This window comes from Rattus norvegicus, chromosome X (genome assembly GCF_021556685.1).
Source record: "Rattus norvegicus strain SHRSP/BbbUtx chromosome X, alternate assembly SHRSP_T2T, whole genome shotgun sequence".
Classification (NCBI taxonomy): Eukaryota; Metazoa; Chordata; class Mammalia; order Rodentia; family Muridae; genus Rattus; species Rattus norvegicus.
Genome location: NC_141554.1, coordinates 27,341,216 through 27,363,791, shown reverse-complemented (window position 1 = coordinate 27,363,791; position 22,576 = coordinate 27,341,216). Strand labels below are relative to the sequence as shown.

General features: G+C 40.9%; 1 protein-coding gene and 1 pseudogene across 11 annotated transcripts in view; both read right to left on the bottom strand.

Annotated features, from left to right (window-relative positions):
- The window catches only part of Wnk3 (WNK lysine deficient protein kinase 3), a 164,130-nt gene extending 145,229 nt beyond the window's left edge, over positions 1-18,901 (bottom strand). For 5 of the 11 annotated variants that reach the window (XM_087600106.1, XM_087600108.1, XM_087600104.1 and 2 more), the window contains exon 1: positions 18,728-18,901. The gene's annotated coding sequence lies outside the window, so the exon portion shown is untranslated. 11 annotated transcript variants of the gene reach the window in all.
- Rps12-ps6 (ribosomal protein S12, pseudogene) lies at positions 21,469-21,957 on the bottom strand (annotated as a pseudogene).

Genomic DNA, 22,576 nt, shown 5'->3' with positions numbered 1-22,576 from the left:
CATAGTAAGTCCCTTTCTCAAAAGAAAGAGAGGGGAAAGGATGGGGGGAAGAAGGAGGGAAGGGAAAGGAAAAGAGGAAGAGAAGGAGGGAAGGAGGGATATTCTCTCTATTTACATTTCAAATGTTATTCCCTTTCCCAGTTTCCCCTCCAGAAACCCCTTATCCCATCCTCCCTTCCTCCTGCTTCTTTGCAGGTGTTCCCCCACCCACCCACTCACCCACCCACTCCCTCTCACCCACTCACCCACTCCCTCCCACTCCCTGCCGGGACATTCCCCTAAACTGGGGCATAGAGCCTTCACAGGACCAAGGGCCTCTCCTCCCACTGATGCCTGACAAGGCTGTCCTCTGCTACATATGCAGCTGGAGTCATGGGTCAATCCCTGTGTACTGTTTGGTGGTTTAGTCCCTAGGAGTTCTGGGAGATCTGGTTGGTTGATATTGTTGTTCTTCCTATGGGGTTGCAAGCCCCTTCAGTTACTTCAGTCCTTTCTCTCCATTGGGGACCCTGTTCTCAGTCCAATGGTTGGCTGCAAGCATCCGCGTCTGTATTTATCAGGCTCTGGCAGAGCCTCTCGAGAGACAGCTATAGTAGGTTCCTGTCAGCATGCACTTCTTGGCATCTGAAATAGTATCTAGGTTTGGTGACTGTATATGGGATGGATCCCCCAGTGGGGTAGTCTCTGGATGGCTTTTCCTTCACTGTCTGCTCCACACTTTGTCTCCATATTTCCTCCTGTATTTTTGTTCCCCCTTCTAAGAAGGACTGAAGCGTCCACACTTTGGTCTTTCTTCTTCTTGAGCTTCATGTGGTCTGTAAACTGTATCTTGGATTTTCCGAGTTTTTGGGCTATGCACTTATCAATGAGTGTATACCATGTGTGTTCTTTTGTGATTGGGTTACCTCACTCAGGATGATATTTTGTAGTTCCATCCATTTGCCTCTCACTCCCATCTTTGTGGGATTTTCCTTCTATGTCTGTCTATAATAAAGTATCCCTTTATTTTAAAAAGTTCTTGTTTTATAAGTGATTCTCAGCCTATGGATCAAGACCCATTTGAGAGGGTCAAACAACAAGAGAACCTACATTAAAGGGTCGCAGCATTAGGAAGGTTAAGAATCACTGAGAGGGAAAAGCCCCAACAATAACAAGTAATAACTATAGTTTAAGGACAAATAATGAATAAGAAAAATGAGTTCTAGGACAAGGGTATAGCTGTGTGGTGATCCACTTTCCTAACATACAGAAGACTCTGGATCTGGTCCCCAATAACACAAAATACTCCTCCTCTTCCTCTTCTTCCTCCTCTTTTTCCTCCTGCTCCTGCTAACAATAAATCTTTATAAGCCAGGCAAAGAACGTCACTAAGCATCCATTTTCTGATCTCTTCCTCATGGATCCAATAGCAGTTCCTTTTCTTTTTTCACTTGTTTTCCTCACCAATCCAATAGCTGCTGCTGTTGCTCCTCCACTTCCTCCTCACTTATTCATTACTGAGGACTGAACTTAGGATCCTATATGTGCTATGTAAGCACTTTAGCGAAGACCTAAATGGCTGTGCTTTCTTTTTATTTTCAAGACAGGATCTCAAGTCAGTTGCCCATGCTTGTCTCCAACCCATTGTGTAGCACACAGATTGTCCCTCAATTTCCCAGGGAGCTGAAGTTATAGGCCTGTTGTCTTAGTTGGGGTTTTACTGCTGTAAACAGACACCATGACCAAGGCAACTCTTATAAGGACATTTAATTGGAGCTGCCTTACAGGTTCAGAGGTTCAGTTCAGTATCATCAAGGCAGGAGCATGGCAGCATCCAGGCAGACATGGTACAGGAGGAGCTGAGAGTTCTACATCTTCATCTGAAGGCTGCTAGCAGAATACTGGCTTTCAGGCAGCTAGGACTAGGGTATTCACACCTACTCCATGGCCACATCTACTCCAACAAGACCACACCTCCCAATAGTGCCACTCCCTGGGCCAAGCATATACAAACCATCACATTCCACTCTCTGGCCCCCATAGGTTTATTCAAACAAATGTCTTTCTCCTGGGCTGGTTCCACTCCCTATTAGCAGCTTTCCTCAGCAGATATCCTATGGCTCTGGCATCTCAAACATCTTTGGGTCTCCAAGGCAACTTCAATGTTACAGCTTCTTGTATCAATGTTTGGGATCCACACATGATTTTCTGGGCTCTTCCAAAGGGATGGCATCTCTTCTACAGCTCTGCCCTTGGTAGCACTCTTAAGCTCAGGTTGATCCATTCCACTGCTACTGCTAATCAAGGTGGTCATCCTGTGGTACTGTCATCTGCAATACACTGGGGTCTTCTGCTGCAACTAGGCTTCACCTATAGCCTCTCAGGCTCTCCTTATGGTACCAAGCCTCAATTCCTTTGCATGACCCCTTCTCTGTCCTGGGCTGTCTGTCAACTGCAACTAAGGTTTCACCTTTGGCCTTCCATGATCTCTCACAGTGCCAAGCCTCAGCAGCTGCTCTTCATGACACCTTCAAACCAGTACCACTTGGGTGACACTCTTACACATTACCAAGTACAGCTGCAGCAGGAGGTACAAACTTGGCTATCTCTGGAACACAGATTCTTTGTGCTCTTAGAAAACACTTCCCAGAAGATTTCAACTCAGTGATGCTGGTCTCTTACTAATTACCACTTATTTCTTAGCTCCAGCTAACCAGCATCAATTGTCCCAGTAGTCTCCCTCTCCTCTTGATGATAAAGTCATTGACACATGGTTGAAGCTGCCGAGTTCTGCTGCTTGCAGGACCTGGAACATGGCCCCCTTGTTACATTATCACTAGCTTCCTCTTTTCCAACTCCTTCACTACCTAAGCTTGGCTGTCCTGGATCTTGCTCTGTAGATTGACCTTGAACTTAGAGATCTGCATGCCAGGCAGGCATGGTGCAGGAGGAGCTGAGAGTTCTACATCTTCATCTGAAGGCTTCTAGCAGAACACTAACTTCCAGGCAGCTAGGATGAGGGTCTTAAAGCCCACACCCAGTGACACACCTACCCCAACAGGGCTACACCTTATAATAGAGCTACCCCCTGGGCCAAGCATATACAAACCATAGCACCTATACAACTAGGCCTAGCTTCTAATACCTTCTAGATCATAAAGCAAAACAGAGGCAGGGTTTGGAGTAAGAGAAACCTGGAATCAAGTCCCTTTCAGCAAATAACTTAACCACACTCATTTTTTTAAATTTTCATTAGTGAATCTCACAGGACTAATATGAAAATGTGTATAAAGTACTTAGCACAGTGCCTGGCACAATACAACAATCAATAGATAAAAGCTTTTATTTTCCACTTCTTAATATCCCCTAGGGCAGCATTGTATTAAAGCACTATTCAAGGCCACTGAGGTGGCTTTTCAGTAAAGGTGCCTGCTGCCAAGTCTGAAAACCTGAGTTCAATCCCCAGAGCCTAGGGAAGAAACAACTGACTGATGTAAACTGTCCTCTGTCCTCATGATCATTTCATACCTATTCCCACATACAAATAGATAAGCAAATAAATGTTAATAAATCATTAATAAAAATAAAGTACTATTCAATAATAAAACATTAAATGGTTTTTCAAGGAGACTCAATTCAGGAAGGCAAAAACATGTATTCTTAAAAGACTTTCCAGTAATAAACCATGTTGGCATTGCTGAAAAGATATGGTGCAGTGAACAAGCAAAATAGAAATGGGACACAGCAAAAGTTTACAAAAAAAAATCAGACTTCAAATCTGGAGTTTCCTCAGGCCTGGAAACACCTATTAAGTTCATGTCTATATAGCATAGCCTAAATGTAACCATTTTCAGAAGGAAAATGGTAACACTGCAATCTAAACCTAGGAATGTATCTAAAAGGCAACTACAAAACACTTCTATAGAGACCTAAATTATAGACAGAGATTCACAAATTTGCATCCGAAGTGCTAGATTTAAAAGTTCAAAATAACTTTACTTGGTAGTGTACCTTAGTTCTATGCAGGGAAAAAGTCCAACCTGGATCTGGTACATTTTTGCACACCAGTAATCCCAAATACTGGGGAGACTAAGAAAGAAAGATTACTTAAGCACCGGAGTTAAGAAATAAATTTATATGACTCTTACCTCAAAATACTTTATCAACCAATGGATCAAAGGATTTCTTTAACCTTTATAGTAACTGAAAGAAGGAATATTTAAACAGTAAAAATGGTCCATTAACAATATTTTATCTGTGTTTTCTGATGATCTTAGAAGACCTGAAAAGGTTGTAACCCACTGTGAGAACCACTGGTCTAAACCTTTACAGGAGTCCTTGAATAACAAAGATAATATCTATTTGCTTCACTCAGCTAACACATTTTTCTTTTTAAAAATATCCTGATTAATGAAACTGCTAATTTACCTACAAAAAAACTATTTTATGTCTTTCTCATACATCTATTTTCATAAGCACCAAGTACCAGTCAGAGAAAAACAACAAAACTCAGTCCTTGTTCTCAAACTTGTAATATAATATATTATAATTAGTAGCAGTATTTACCACCTTTTAATTTCTATTAGCTTTTGCTTTTATCATGTGTGAACTATCTGTTAGGTATGGGGGGTTTTGTTTGTTTTCATTTCTGAAAGTGTATTGCTATGTAGTCCTGGCTAGCCTAGTACTTACTATATAATACAGTCTGCCTTTAAACTCGGCAATCCTATCTCGGCCTCTTAAGAAGTGCTAGCTTTTTATTTATTTACAAAAAATTTTTTTAAATGAATAAAAAAATTCCATAAAAAAGAAGGAAAGCAAACTGAGCAGGCCAGTGAGCAGCACTCCTCCATGGCCTCTGCATCAGTTCCTGCCTCCAGGTTCCTGACTTGGGTTGCTGCCCTGACTTTCCTGGATGATGCACTGCAAACCATATGAGGAAATAAACCCTTTCCACCCCACCCCCAAAAGAAATGTGGGCTTTACAGTCATGTGCCACAATGCTTGACACCATATTTCTTCATTTGTGTTTCAATGCTGGGAATGTATTCTAGGGCTTCAGATCATGGACACAAGCTAGGCAAGAGTCCTACCACTGAGTTTGTTAGAAAATATGTTTAACTTTACACCCGAAAATGTATAGAATACAGTAATATTTTTTTGTTTTGTTTATATTACTAGAGCCTGTTAGATAAGTGTTCTACCACTGAGTTCTGGCTCTCATTAAGTTGCCTAGGATAGCCTTAAATTTAGTCCATAGTCCATTCTCTACCTTGAATTTGCAATCCTCCCTCAGCCTCCTGACTAGCTGGGATTATAAGACTGTAGTATCTGGCCCAGTTTACACTAAATTTGTTTTTATTTTGACGCAAAGCCTCATTATATTACTGAAGCTGGCACAAAATTCTGGATTCAAGCCATCCTTTTGCCCTAGTCTCCCAAGAGCTCGGACTACAGGTAAATAACACCATGCTCAAGTCACTAAGCTTTTTTCTTCTTTTCTTGTTTTGGAGTTTTGAGACAAATATGCCTATGTACACCAGGCTTTGAACTCTGAATGCTGGGATTTATTTTTTTTAATATTCATGACTTAAGTACTTTTTTCTTTTCAGCACATAGAAGGCTTTTACTCTGTAGCATTCAAATTGTTTTGCTAGTATAAACATTTCATTACATGTATATATATATATATATATATATATACACGCATACACACACACTTGTAGCAGACATACATATATGTATATACATTTTCAACTTTCGTTGAAATATACTAATATATAAAAATGAATGTATATGTTTATCCAATGTTGCAAAATTGCTTTTCATTACCATTATATCAATTTAAACTTCCATATACAATATGTATCTTTTGCCTTACAGTCCTAACAATGAAAAGGTCTTATCAAGTATTTTGATTTTTAATACTCAAATGGGATTTTAAAGAGCCTTAGTTTGTTTTCATTTTATGAACTACAGAGGATCAAACCCAGAGCCTTGCACATTATCAAATACTCACCAAGCTACAGCTTCAGCCCTCAGTATGTTTTCAGTTAACATTTAACTTATAACTGAGGTTAAGCCATCTTCCATAAAAATAATGATTAACAAGCCAAGAATAAGCCAGATCTAGGGCTGCAGGTCAACTGATGGAGTGCTTGCCTAGCAGACAGAAAGCCCTAGGTTTGATCCATAGCATCTCATAAACCAGGCACGGGACCTACAACTGTAATCTCAATATTCAGAAGGTACAGGCAGAAAAAAACTAAAAGGAGATAAAAGCAAAATTTACAGACTAGACTACATTATTAGAAGAGCCAGCAGATCTACTAAAAATAAGAGGAAACAAGGAACACAATAGAAATGCCAAGGTCAAAATGAATATATTTTGTATACTCTGATGTATACATCAGTAATAATCATTAAAAAAATATAATTCAAGGGGCTAGAGGAGGTGGCTTACCTACATAGTGGTTTACAACTATCTGTAAACCCAGTTCCAGAGAATCTAATGACCTCTTCTGTCCTCTGCTGCTACCAAGCATACACATGCTACATAGATGTGCATGCAAGTGAAATACCCACACACATAGAAATAATTTTAAAAAGAAAACATAATTTAAAAACAACTAGCTGGAACTGGGTATGGTGGTGCATACCTGTAATCTCAACATTCAGCAGGCTGAGTCAGACAAGACGGTAATGTGTTCAAGCCCAGCTTAGGTTACATTGTAAGACTCAATCTCAATCCTGCCTCCCCACAAACAAACAAAAACACCCATCATGCTCACAAGAGCAGCAAAGCTATAAAATACTCACTGAAGAATATACTCAAGGGCTGGAGAGATAGCTTCATGGTTAAAAGCCCTTGCTGCTCTTCCAGAGAACCAAAGTTTGGTTCCCAGCAACCATGTCAGGTGGCTCTCAACTGCTGGTAACACTAGCTACAAGGGATCCTAACACCTCCTTCTGACCTTTGAGGTTACCTGAAAATATATGGTATATACTCACACAGAAATGCACATAGACACATAAATAAAAATAAATCTTGAAAACAATGTTTTATGACACAGGGTCTTGTTATTCAACCCAGTCTGTCCTTGAACTCACAGAGTCCTCAAGTGCCAGGATTATAGGAATGTACCACCACACATGCTAATATAACCCCCTTCCCTACTACCAATTTATCAAAAAGTTAGTGTGAAACCAATCAAAACCCCAAAGAAATGGGTTGATTCTCACAGATAGCACACAAGGAAAACTAAAAATCTATTGAAGCAGAGGGCATGTTAGCTCATTCCTGGAATGCCAACACCTGGGGAGGCTAAGGCCATGAGAGTTCCTGGCCACCTTGGGCTACATACAGTAAGGCAGCATCAAAATTCCCTCACCCCGAAAATCCTGAAATAAGACAATGAAAACTTTTCTTTATCAAATATTACATACAATATAGCTATAATTACATAAACAATATGGTTTCAGCACAGAAACAGACATACATTTAAAAAAACTAAGAAATCAGCCCACTTGGGAATATACTCACTCCACTGTAAAAATTTCAAATTTGTGGAGAACAGATAGTATAATAAATTGTGTCAGGATAAATGGCTATCTACTGGGGGAGGAGAGTTAAATATTTATCTAAGATCAGGCACAAAAGTAAATTTAATGTAAATTATAGAGCTAAATATAAAAGCAGAGCCACATCAATCACTAGAAGAAACTTTGGCATAACAGGAAGAAAAGATTTCTTAAAAACCTAAAGAAAGCCTTACTTTTTGTTATTTTTGTTTGTTTGTTTGTGACAGGGTCTCTCTATTATATAGTTCTGGCTGGCCTCATCCAGAGTGCTGGGATTAAAGGTATGAGACAGAAGAAGATGAAGCTCTAAGTTTGAGGTCAGCTCAGTCTACAGAGTTTTAGGCCAGCTAAAGTTACACATTGAAATCCTGCCTCAAAAAAAAAAAAAAAAAAAGAGGAGGAGGAGGAAAGAAAGAAATGAGGGAAAGAAAAGAAAAACAGATGAAGAAATACATAACAGTAAGGTACATATCCAAATTATTTTCTCAGTTACAATTTATTGAGAATGTTTTAGAAACTCACCATGTGTTTCTAAATCCTCTTACACATTTTTCCATTCAATCATCACAAGAATCCTAAGTAAAACTGTTATTATTCTCTTACAATTTTAAAAAAAGAGGCTCAAAAAATTATGTGACATGTGGTGAACATGGCCCATGCTTGCAATCCCAGCATTGGCCTGCCTGGGCTGACTATAATGAGATCTGTCAGAAAAAAATATGGCTGCTCCAGCTACTCTGACAGCTGACACAAGAGGATCCTTTGAGTACCAGACTGAGGGCTGACCTGGGCCCTAGTCTCTTTTATTAAAAAGATGGCTGAGGGAAAGGTTGGGCTAGGGAGAAGACCCAGTGGCTAAGAGTACACAAATACTTCTCTTATAAAGGATCTAACTTTGGTTCCTAAGGCCCACAACTGCCTGTATCTCCAGATGGGGGATCTGATGCCATTGGTCTCTTATACCTGCATTCACATACTAATACACACACACACACACACACAGAGAGAGAGAGAGAGAGAGAGAGAGAGAGAGAGAGAGAGAGAGAGAGAGAGAGAGAGAGAGAGAGAGAGAAATTAAAAAAAATAAAATCCTTCTTTAAAAATAGATCACGAGGAATGTAATTCAGAATGTTTACTGAGCCCTGGGTTGGATCATCAGCACCTCATAAAGTCCAATGTGGTAATACGCAACTCAGGAAGTCAAAGACCAGAGGATCAGAAGTTCAAAATTTTAGCTGGCTACATAGCAAATTTGAGGTCAGCCTGGGCTACATGAGATTATTTCAAAGGGCCAAAAGATTTAAAAGTAAACATAAATCAAGTAAATTGAACTAAAATGGCACAGCTAGAAGGGGGAGAAGCCAGGAGGTAGGAGAAAGGGACAGTTCAATGAAAGAGAACTTACTTAGAATGTGCCAGATCCTGAGTTCTATCTCTAGCTCCACAAAAAAAAAAAAGCCAGAGTTACTCCTAATAAGAGGCCCCTTGTAATACACATTCATATAACTCAATGTTGTGCATATATATACATTTCAATATATATTTCAAAAAACCATATCACATCCTTTGAAATAAGGTCTGTGCGAGGGATTGGTTGCATGTATATTAGTGAAGAAGTCAACTGAAAGCTGGGCATGTTGGCATCACTCCTACAATCCCAGCACAATAGGATGTTAAGGATTACAACTTTTAGGCTTCGGGGCTATATTAAACTTAAAAAATACCCTCAGTGAAAATAGACTTAACCCATAATTATCTATCATTTAACCAAAAACTGGCATTACATATATCTAAAAAAGCAATTATATCTGCTATATAGTTTATAATTGTTAAGATTGGGAATCTATCCAAATAATTTGAGAGAACTTCTTTGATTCTTTTTGTTGCTGTTTGTTTTGAGTATTTGTCTGGCTGGTTGATTGGTTGATTGGTTTCAGGTAAGATCTTGCTATTTAAGCCCAGACTAGCCTAAAACTCTCCATGTGACTCAGGCTACCCTGGGACACAAACTAGATCTCCCTATCTCTGCTTCCACAGTGCAAGAATTAAAGATGTGCTCCATCATACCCAACTGTTTTTCTCTAGTTTTAAAGGAATATTTCACTGAACACAAAGTGGACCAGACTGGTCTTGACATTGCAGCACTCCTGCCTCACTTTCCAGAGTGTTAGGACTACCAAAATGTACCACTGTATACAACACATAATAGTAGTTCAAAATAACACTGGAGAAATGGCACAATGAGTAAAATACTTACTTTACAAGTATCAGGACCTGAATTTAGATTCCCCAGCTTCCATATAAAAGCTGGGCATGGTGCTTATCTGTATTCCCAACAACAGAAGTCAGAGACAGGTAGATCCCAAGTGCTCACTGGTCAGCTAGTCTAGCAATTTGGTCAGTTTCGTGTACAGCAAGACATCCTGTCTCAAAAACTTAGATGGGGCATTATAGAGGAAGACATCTGCTGTTAACATCTAACTTCCAGACACAGTGGCATGAGTGAACACATCTGCACACACATTAGTATCCCACACAGAAATATAATAAATGAATAAGTAGGCAAAAAAGCATCCCTACAGTTTCAACATAAGAAATCCTTTTAGCTATGAAAGCCTAATAATGACCTGAGTTCAAATCCTAGAAATCTATGTAAAGGAAGGAACAAATTTCATAAAGTTGTCCTCCAACTGAAATACACACAAATAAAGATGATGATGACGATAAATTTTTAAATATAAAAATCTTTATGACTCGTACAGAGCTTTAGCATTCACAGACACCAAGCACAATCTTCACACATGTAAAGTTTAAAAACTTTCAAGAAATTCACATGTAAAAGAAGGGAGGAGGTGGACATAAAATCTCACCACTAGCTTAGAATCTATTGGCATTTGATAGCTGTTAGGATAGAAAGTGTCGGCCTTTGTTTTTAATAGTGTGACGCCTGGTAAGCTGACCACACTCCAGGCAGAAATAGGGCAACACAGAATGAACTCCAGTGGGCAAACAAAGAAAACTCTGGATGGGGAAGAGAGGTGATAGTGGATATGAGGAGTGGGGAGGGGATACAAAGAGGTCAAAGAATTTCATGCAAGAATTATAAAATTATCATTTTTAAAAAGCTCAGCTTTTTAAGAGTTAAGAGTGCTAACTGCTCTTACAGAGGGCCAGGGTTTGGTTCCCAGCATCCATATAGCAGCTCACAATTCGAGGGGAACAAATACCCTCTCTGGCCTCCACAGGCACCAAGTATACATGGAGTACACATTTATACATGCAAGAAAAAATCATACAAATAAAATGTATAAGTCTTTTTAAAAAAAAAACTGTTCAAGGGGGCTAGAGAGATGGCTCAGGAGTTAAATGAGTACCCACTGCTCTTCCAGAGGTACTGGGTTCAATTCCCAGCAACCACATGACAGCTCAAAACTATCTGTAACTCCAGGTCCAGAGGATGTGACACCCTCACACAGAATTTGTGCAGGCAAAACACCAATGTACATAAAATTAAAAATAAATTTAAAAAAACTATTCAAGATAATCCTTGGTTATACAATTTTGAGGGCAGCCTGTGGGGTGGGGGTAGGGAATTGAATGAATGAAAGAGCAAATGGCATTAGCATTAAAAGAAAAGCTATACAACTGGACTTCATGATGCTTCAAGACTTTAGTGCCACAAAACACACCACCAAGCGAGCAGGCAGGCTGAGCCAAGGGGATCAAATATTCAAAACCTGCTGTGGGATATACAGCAAGAGTCTCAAAAAATAAAATAAAACAACCTTCAATCAACCAAAGTACAAAGACTGTGCTGTAATGTAAATCAGTGGCAGACTATCTAGCATATAGGAGACCTTGTACCATTAAAAAAAACACTCATAGACTAGAAGGATATCGGCTATCAGGGTCTAGTATCTAGAACACAGTTTTTAAAATCTTATAACTCAGTAAAAAAGAGCCAAATTTTAAAATGACTGAAGGTCTTTTAAGATCTAGAACTCTCTCTATGTAGACCAGGCTGGTCTTAAACTCACACTGAACCACCTTTCTCTACCTTCTCATTGCCTGTCTCAATGGCTTTGCTGGGATTAAAGGCCTGTGCCACCAACCCACACAAGACATTACCACCATACGTTAAAATAAAGCTCTATAAACCATCAAAAACCCCTCCTAGAATTCACTTAAAAAGACAAGCAAATTTAAAAATGAACAAAGCCTTAGCTAGACAATTCAAAATATTTGTTCAAAGGAGAAATATAAATAGACAAAGCAAAAGACGCTCCACATCATTAGCCATTAGGGAAATGCAATCAAAACTACAATGCTACCACTTCACAGCCACTATAAGGCCATTACAAAAAGAACAGCATGTTTTGGGAGGAGGTACAGAAATTGGAATCCATATATATTGGGTACAATAATGTATAATGATGATGTGTAATAGTAGCACCTTTGTAGAAAACAGTTGGTATGTGATCTAGTAATTTCTTTTCTGGTTACATACCCAAAGTAAGTTAAAATGGGTGTTCAAACAAAATCTTACAAATGAATATTTATAGTAGCACCACCCACAAAAGTTTAAAGGTGGGAACATTCCAGATATTCATGAACTTATACAATAGTATATTACTCAACCATAAAACGGAATGAGACATGCATGGAGGGTGAATGTCAAAAACATATTAAGTAAAAGAAGCTGGGCATAAAGGCTTTTGAGAGCCTGAATGTGGATCCCCAAAACGTAGGTAAAGCCAGATGATGTAATTCCAATATTCCTACAGCAAGTTGGGAAGTGGAGACAGGAGAACTCACAGATGAAATGCCCTGTCTCAAACAAGATCAAAGGCAAAGTTGCCTTAGGTTGTCTTATGACTTCTATATGTATGGCATCCATGCTCACACAAAAATACATGCACATACACAGAGCACACGGGGGGGGGTGCTCATGCAAAGATTTGCAAGAGAAAAGTCTAACATCAGAGGTATTATGATTAGATACTGAGCAAAGCCATTGAGACTGGCAAATAAGAGCCACTGGGTGGTAGAGGGAGGAGAATAGGAAGCAAGCACTTAATGATAAGTACAGAGTTTCCTTTCGAGGTGATGAAAACATTTTGGAATTAGAAACTTGCCCCAAATAGAGTAAAGTTACTTAATGTCAAAGATATATACTTTAAAAATGGTTTAAAGCCAGGATTAGTGGCTCAGGCCTATAATCCCAGCAATTTGGGAGACCATGGTAGGAGGATCACAAATTCAAGGTCTGCCTAGGCCACAAAGTGAGTTCAAAGGGCAGCCTGAGCAATTTATTGAGACCACCTCTCAAAAAGAAAGGAGAGCTGAGGATATTGGTCAATGGCAGACTGCTTTCTGGGCATCTGTAGAATTGATGGGTTCAATCGCAAGTACCACACAAAATAAAATTATTAAAATCATAAATTTGTTACTGAGTTTTATCACAGTTTCAAAGAACCCATGCTAAAACACGGCAAAGATATATTTCATTTCTTCTAAGACTTTTTAAAGGAGATGAAATGGAGATGTATATGTTTCCCTACATAGAATGTTTAAGTAGCAGGCAGGAGTCCCGGATTCAATCCTAAACACATTTTCTCTTAAAAAGTGAGAGGGAAGGGCTGGAGATATGGCTCAATGGTTAAGAGCACTGGCTGCTCCTCCAGAGGTCCTGAGTTCAATTCCCAGCAACCACATGGTGGCTCACAACCATCTGTAATGGGATCTGATGTCCTCTTCTGGTGTGTCTGAGGACAGTGACAGTGTACTCATATAGATATATAATATAAGATTTATTAATCTTTTTTTAAAAGGAGAGAAAAGGGAACAGTTTATATGGAAAAAAGGGAAGAGGAAAAAAGTTTCAGAGGGAATATATATCCCTGAAAGAAAGAGCATTAAAATCTCATTTCTACAATAAGTCTCTCGCAACAACTTCAACATTTTCCTAAATAAACATCTCATGATATTTACAGAACAACTATGAATATAGTACTCATATATGAAACCCCAAAATAAAAATTAAATTAAAAATAGCATCAATTCTAATTTCAAAAAAATTCCTTTATATATGTCCTTTACAGCCATCAAAATTAGTTGTTGCATAACAATACCACAAATTTTATGATATCTTGACAAAAAAAATGGGCACACATGCCTGTGAAAGAATTCTGTGCAGACCGACAGGAGCCGGATGTAGATCGCTCCTGAGAGACACAGCCAGAATACAGCAAATATAGAGGCGAATGCCAGCAGCAAACCACTGAACTGAGAATAGGTCCCCTATTGAAGGAATCAGAGAAAGAACTGGAAGAGCTTGAAGGGGCTCGAGACCCCAAAAGTACAACAATGCCAAGCAACCAGAGCTTCCAGGGACTAAGCCACTACCTAAAGACTATACATGGACTGACCCTGGACTCTGACCCCATAGGTAGCAATGAATATCCTAGTAAGAGCACCAGTGGAAGGGGAAGCCCTGGGTCCTGCTAAGACTGAACCCACAGTGAACTAGTCTATGGGGGGAGGGCGGCAATGGGGGGAGGGTTGGGAGGGGAACACCCATAAGGAAGGGGAGGGGGGAGGGGGATGTTTGCCCGGAAACCGGGAAAGGGAATAACACTCGAAATGTATATAAGAAATACTCAAGTTAATAAAAAAAAAAAAAAAAAAAGAAACTACCCAAGCATACATAACCACTATAATGGATAGATTTAATAAAAGAGAAGACTTTATTCAAAAAAAAAAAAAAAAGAATTCTGGCTTTTAGCCAGGAGACCTAAGGATCTCTACAAATAGATCTGGACACTTAATACTAAAAATAAAAGACAGAAATGCTTTTTTCTTGCACACAATTCATCCTCATAAAAAAACATGTACACAAACATTTAAGTTCTCTACTTTTTTTTCTTTTTTAAAAGATTTATTGTGCATGTAGCATTTTGCCTGCATATATGTTTGCAGGCCAGAAGAGGGCGCCAGATCTCATTATAGATGGCTCTGATCCATCATATGGTTGGTTGCTAGGAATTGAACTCACGGCCTCTGAAAGAGCAAACAGTGCTGTTAATCTCTGAGCCATCTCTCCAGCCCCTACTTTTTTCTTTTGAGACAGGGTCTCATTATGAATCCCTGGCTGTCCTGGAACTCACTATGTAGACCAGACTGACCTTGAACTCACAGTTTCATCTGTCTCCCCTGTCTGAGTGCTGGGATTAAAGGCCATCACGCCCAGCCCTCCTAATTACATTTAATTCAGTTACATAACGACTAGAAATTTATTACTACTAGACTATTTCTTATTTTCTGTATCCCTGTCTATTGTTTCTTGGTAGACTTTGTTTGGTCTTATTAATATTACTGTCTAAGCAATGGATAACTTAGTAAAAACAGAAACTTCTGCTTTATGAAGAAAATCTTAGGCCAATTTTACAAATATCTAATGTCTAAAACACTAAGAAATAATTATGGCAGTAAATGTAGACTTGTGATAGATTAACTAGATCGACTAGATCAAGCATTTTATTTTGTTTTATTTTGTTGTTATTATTGTTGTTGTTGTTAATTAGTTAGTTTGCTTTGTTAGTTTGAGATGTGGTCCCACTAAATAACCCCTAGATGTAGACCAGCCTGGCCTTGAACCCACAAACATCTGCCTGCCTCTGTCTCCCAAGTGCTGAGATTAAAGATATCATACCACCACACCAGATTTATCTTTGACCTTTATAATCCCTTTAAAATATGAAGACATGTGAGGACAGTGTAAGAGTATGTGTAAAATATGTAGACAATCTAAAGAGGGGCACAGTGAAGAAGACAGCAAAAAGATAAAAGGAGAGGCAGAAAAGACTTTCAGTAAATAAGCCTATCAGTTCTCTTCAGCTTCACTCCAGGAAAATCTAGCCAAAAGCTAGGAAACCATCTTTCCCGGAAGAGTTAAACATTTCTAAGCTCCCATTGTACCTATTTCTGCTCTATATTAATGTGTGTTTGGTATTATATATATATATATATATATATATATATATATATATATATCTGTGTGTATTACCCTATATATTTATATTCACACACAAAATATTCATCTCAATATCAATTTCAAATTAAATGAAATATTAACTTTTGTGCTAAAACTCTAAAACTCTAAGTAGTCAAAGAAAGGATTACACTCTTTTCGATCTCAAAACAGAATGCAAGATACGTTCTTAAATGTACATGTCCACGAACTCAAGATGTAGATCAGCAAAACCTGTAAAAATAATCATGAAAAGTTAAAAATCCATACTCATTAATCTTGACCAAGAACAGAATAAAAACATCACAAGACCTCCTTACCAGAAACTAAGTAACATATTCAGAGAACAAAATGTCCAAGTAATCTATTGTAATTTAAAGTTACACCAGCTGCAGATGCAGCTCAGTGGTAAAGGGATTGCCTAGCATGTTCAAAGCCCTGAGTTGAACCCTCATCAAAAAAAGAAACAAATACATTAGAAGTGCCGCTTTTCACAGAAAATAAACTCCAAAACAACCAAAAGCACCAGGTATCACTATTAAATACTCAAAATCAGGTCTTGTACATTTTAGCTAACATTTAATACAAAGTATCTCTCCCCGGGCTGTCCACTTTAAATAAATTTTAAATTCAACAATCCAAAGTGTTACAAACTGTCTAAAAACGCCTCCAGTCATACACTAAGGTCTATTTAAAGATTTATTTATTATATAGAAGTACACTGCAGCTGTCTTCAGACACCAGAAGAGGGCATCAGATCTCCTTACAGATGGTTATGAGCCACCATGTGGTTGCTGGGATTTGAACTCAGGACCTCTGGAAGAGCAGTCAATGCTCTTAACCACTGAGCCATCTCTCCAGCCCCCACTAAGGTCTATTTAAAAAGTTCTCTTTATATTAAAATTTAGAGACAGAGGCAGGCAGATTTCTCTGAGTTACAGGCCACCCTGGTCTACATGGCAAGTTTCAGGCCAGCCAGAGCTGCATAGTGAGACCAGAGAGAGAGAGAGAGAGAGAGAGAGAGAGAGAGAGAGAGAGAGAGAGAGCCAAAATTAAAAAAAAGTACCCATGAAAAATGAATAACAAAGCCTCTAAATATTGGATGCAATCACTACTGTACAGATTTTCACAACTCAAGACTATTGACTGATTCCTGAGACTGTCTCAGCAGTAACCCTTAAGGAATCACACCTGAAGGCTGAGGCAGAAAGGTGGAAGGGAATTCAAGACCAACCTTGGTTACATAGTGAATTTCAGGGAAGCCTTGGTTACAGGACGAAACCCTGTCTCAAAAAAAAAAAGAAAGAAAGAAAGAAAGAAAGAAAGATAAACAGACAGGGAGAAGAGCAAATTCGCACCTCTTTTTAACAGTGTATCGACTGGCAAGATATAGAAAGACACACTCTGGGGGTTTCCCATACACATCCCACTACATAAATGTTTCACAGCTCTTAACTAAACAAAACCTCTTTCAATACAGCGAAACCACCTCGTGACTTTTATCCTAACCCTATCATCCCATCCCCTCCCCATTCCCAGCAAGTCAGTCACAGAGCACACACCACACCTCTCAATTCCCTTGCACCTAACACAATTTACACAATCAGCCTGCTATATCCCTCACCCAGATTTCAGTCCTATCGACCCTCCTACAGCAAATGAACCTCTAAATTAAGCCTATTCTTTTCCCCACTCCATTTCCACCAACATAACACATCCAAACCTTGTTGAACATCCCACACCCAAAGCGATTCTTTTAGTATCACCCATCTCACTTAAATGATCTCTCGGTCCCTTTGTCAACCATCTCCTGTATCCTCACCTTCCCTCTCTTGATCTTCCATCAACTGCCAAAGTTGCCACCCTCCCCAACAGAAACAAAAAAGAGAAATGCACCTTAACCTCTGATCTGTCCTTCTCCACTTTTCCTCCCTCTTAATTTTCCTCTCCGTATTCCGTCACTTGGACTCCAGCTCTTACAACCCGAAGACCGGAGTCCGGCCTCGTCCAGTCCAGTACCTTTGGGTGACCGCACGCACCATGCCTTGGTCAAGCAGCTCCCCCTCAACACACATACACACACACACATACACACACACACATACACGCGCACACACACACACTGGGGCGCTTACTCTGAACAGACTGTTGGCCGCCGCTGCCTCTTTCCATTCATCCTGGGCCCATTCATCGCTCAGCCCGATCCTGGACACGCCCCCCGGCCTCCTCCCTCCCTCAGGGTCCCGGGCTGGCCGGGACCCTCACCTCACTAGAGACTCTGACCGCTAGAGAACGACTCTATTCAGTTCTCCCTAGCTGTCTCTCAAGCCTTCTCCAGCCCCCCGACCGGCTACACAGTAGACTAGACACATACACATATACCTCCTCCTCTAATGCCTCCTCCGATGCTTCTTACTCCCCTCCTCAGTGTCTCGAGCTCGTCTCCGAGTCCTGTGCGCGTGCGCGCGTCTCCCCGCGAGCCCACCGAGCCAGCAGCCACGGTTAGGGGAAGAGCGGGCGGGGTTAGGGGGAGCAGAGTGCGAGCCCAAGCTCGCGCTCGCCCCGCAGCTGACCGAGCGCACGCGTACTGAAGCCAGAGAATTCTGATGGACTGGAGAGGGGCGGGGAAGGGAGGGGAAGGGAGGGAAAGAAAGGGGGAGGGGCGGAGCAGCCCAAACTCGGAACGGCCCCTAGCAGAGCGAGGAGCCCAGAGACTGGCCCGCCGGCGCTTGCGCACACCTTCCCCGAACTCAGCGCAGCGCGGTGGATGCGCGTCGAGGAGACAGAGTTCTCTCCCTAGCAGAGAGGGGAAAAAAATCTCAGCGAGCAGCCACGCAAGACACTGCTTGTGTGTTCTAAAGCACTTGTCCACGCGGCTGCTTTACCTACCCCCTCCAAAAAACCAAAAGAAGTAAATAAGTCAAAAGAGGTCCAAGCACACAGCACTTCTTAGCCACCAGCAGACCACTTTCACCTCTTTGTAAACGTTTAAATGAACCAGCTCTGTGGAGATGGGGTACCCTACCAGTACCTTTCACCCACCACCCCTTACTCACTTTTTCTAGGTCCCGGTTTATCTCGCGAGACCCATACCTGCCGGTTTGGGGAATAGAAGTCGAAGCACAGATTTACAAATACCTGTCTCCTGGTTATGTTGAGAGGGCAACGGCCATGGCATACACCACCACCGCCCCCCCCACCCCCAGGACCTCAGTGCGCGCGGGGGAGGGGGGGCAACACCAAAGAAGGGATGGGAGAGGGAGCTAACCGATTTTTGACGGCCTGTAACCGCTAGGCCTAGGCACGTGGCCTGTGCCTCGCAAGCGGGTGCAGTGTACCCTGGGAATTGTAGTTTTTGTTCCCACCTCTAGTCCACACATCCCCCCCCTCAGCTATACATAGGCCTCAGTCACAGAGGGGGGGATTACTGACGCCATTTTGTGGGGAACAATGGCCAATGGCCCCAGTGTGGACGAGTGGGGGAGGGCGCGATGGTTTAAGGGTTCAGTTTAAACTCCACTGGCCCCTCGGTATCATAGCAACCCCTTCAGAAGCGGCCCCGCCCCTTTGCTACTCTGCTGGGCTTCTGGACTGCTAGCAGAGGAAATGCTACTTTCTCCCAGAGGCTAGCCCAATTGCCCATTACCCACCCTGAAAACTCCTAGTTCCTCAAATGAATAAATGCTGCCTTCTTCGAGCTTTCACTACATATGTGAGCCTCAGCTCTGTGGCTTTAAGAACGGCTTCATATGCTGTATGAGGCATGGTGAGGAACTTTTTTTTTCATATGTAACAGCCCTGCCTTGACAAAGGAGGAAACTGAGGCTCAAGGAGGAGAAAACAGACATGACTTGCTGAAGGATGGCCAAACACCAATCAATAGTTTCAAAGATTATCAAGTTATTTCAAGCCTTATTCAGTCCATTACTCCCATGAGATAATAAGTAGAAACTGTGGCCACCTTTTTAACCTCTCCATGTTGACTGTTCCTACTACTACCACACATCTGTCTTCAAAGACCTGCCTCACTTGGGGCCCTGCCTGCCTCTGAACCTTCTCTGAGCTTGATGATACAGTCAACACAGAACAATACTTAGGAATGTTAGCCCTTCAACCCACTCTGATGCAAACACTTCTAGGGTAGGCTCTCTTCGACTACCAAATACCTGTTCTGTAATAATTAAGCACTATGTCTCACAAATGCATACAGCTTTAGGAATTTGAAAATCAGATGAATCTGTTGCCATCCAAGTACAGATCTTTCTCAGTAGAAAAAAATATTTTTAAATTTTTGTAAATTTTTTATTCAATTCTTTTCTATAAATTATTTTGAAGAAATTTTTATGTGTATGAGCGTGTTACTTGCATGTGTGTATGTGTACCATGTGTGTGTGTGTGTGTGTGTGTGTGTGTGTGTGTGTCTAGTGCCCACGGAGGTCAGAAGAGGGTACTGAATTACCTGAAACTGGAGTTACAAATAGTTGTAAGCTGCTGTGTGGGTACTGGGAAACAAACCTAGGTCCTCTGCAAGAGTATAACTGCTCTTCACTGCTGAACCATCTCTTCAGTCCCTTGTAGACTGGTATTACTATGGGCTGCCCAACACTAAGTACAAATGCCCCTGTAGGCAGAAATGAGAATAAGCAATTATAGCTATCACTACTATATGTTAGAAAACATTCCCTTCCAATCCACTGGTTTTCACTGTCAAGTGGCAATTGTGTCATTAACCACTTCATCTATCAGAAAATTTGAGTCATTATTAAGCACTTCTAATTTGACTTTACAATATCCCATAAAAATAACCTAGTTATGTTTGGAAGGACTCCTGCCAAGAAACTACAAAATTTTCACTGGATTCCTTTTTAGTGTTCACCCTCCTCCCACCCCCACCGTCCCCACTCCAAGGGCGGAGTAGCGTGGGGGTGGTAAGAGTGTTTGAAACAAAGATCCTGTGTAGCTCAGGCTGACCTTCAGCTCACTATGTAACCATGTAATCAAATTCCCGATCCCAAGGCTGGGATTACAAGATGTGCCAGCACACTCGCCTGACTCAGTTTCAGATGCCAGCATCCCAAGGCAAACCCTATATTATTTGTTTTCCTGCCTGGCCACATTCTCCCTTGATATATCACAAAATAAACTATGGGAGACATAGAGAAAATATATGGAATCAAATACCATGTCTCAAAATAATGTTGAGCCACACATGCTTTTAATTAAAGTTACTGTCCTGATAAAGAGCATGAAATGCATTTCTTATCCAATCACCCACTGCTTAAGACAGCATGAATCTAAGAGCATGAATTTCTGGATGACATTTTCTCTAAGCAAGCCTTAAAACTGTGAAGAATCTCACCAAGATCATCTAGGGGCTATTAATGCCCATCTTCCTCCCAGCACAAAATAACAGCTCCCTTTGGCTTAGTGACTTACTTAGAAGCATACAATGCTACAGTTTCTCAGCTCCTGCTATATATCACCTGTTCTTCTCTTCAAAGATACAGTGTTTCCATATGTGTCCAGTGCATACATATGTCAGGGGGCAATATTGCTTTGCCACCTGACTCCTGGAAAGCATAAATGTAAGTAGGGTCACAAAGCTAAACTCCTCTAGAAAGTATATAAGGAACAGAGCCCCAAAGCCTGAACAGTGCTTGCTGAAACAACTGCCCGTTCTCTTCAATAGATCAGGCCCTGGGGTCTATTTCCATCCATAGCACCGCATGAGCAAGCCATTCTTGGGGAAAATCTCTCGTGTAGCAGATATAAATCACAGCCTACCCACTCAGGTATATAATAATAACAGCTAGCAATTAAATAGCGTTTCCTGTGTGCTTTGTATGAATCCACTGAATCATAAGCACATTCTTTTTTTTTGAGTCAAATTTTTATTTATTCATCTCTCACATTTGAAGTGCTCCTCAATGGCATCCTTGCCCTGAGATTCTTTGCCACAGTCCTTAACCACTACACAACTACAACCAACCACTTTCCGTGGCTTACCGTCTCAATCAGTTTTACAGAGGCCTACCCTTCCCTCTAATTTCTTGTTGTCATCAATCTTAATCAGGTTGGCACAAAATGTCTCCACCAGCATGACATGCCTGGGCTCATCACAGTTGGATGCAAGCACATGGAGATGGGCTTGTTGCCTGTCTAAGGCTTTGGCAGTTTTGTGTATGTCACATGTTAGGCCATGATTCATGATGGCCATCTTCAGTATCCGTTGTAGAGCAGTGTTGACACCCATTCCACCTCCAGCAGCTATGCCTTCCTCAGCCATGGCTGTGGATTATGGGTCATGATGAATCTTGAATGTACCAGAGCCTCCACCCTTTTGCAACTCAGTGGCAGCAGGGGAAAAGTATCAGCATTATCCTTAACATCATTTTTCGATTTGCAAACCAAGGCAGAAAGATGTTAAATACCTTGCCCAAGATAACCCAGCACATAAGTTACGGGACTAGACTATGAACCTATGCTTTTAGATACTTTGTTGCTTTTGAGGGTAGCGGTAGGTGAGACAGTCTCATGTCTTGAAGTCACTATATGGTTGAGAATAATCTTGAACTCCTAATCCCCCTGATTCCACCTCCTAAGTGCTGGTGTTGCAGACATGAGCTATCACACTCCAACTCTAATACAGCTTTCTTTATTGTCTAGCATTCCCAATTACTTTGTGCTCTAACAAGGTTCCCCCATTCACTGAGGCAAAAAAAAAAGAACCTCTTAATTCCTCTGGATGTTCCCCCATCCCAGTCTCCAGCCACATTACTGGGCTACTATACACTATTGTCATGTAGGAGCAAAGCTATTCATTTCTTACTATCAAGTCGTATAGCTTAGCACTCAGCAATCTATTACCTATTCCCACAATTTCTTTATGCTGTCAGACACTGTGTTACATTAGTGCTTGCCAGTTATGTGGTCACTTTTTAAAGACTGACTACAATAGCTCTTGTTCTCCCAGGCTTTGCTTTCTAT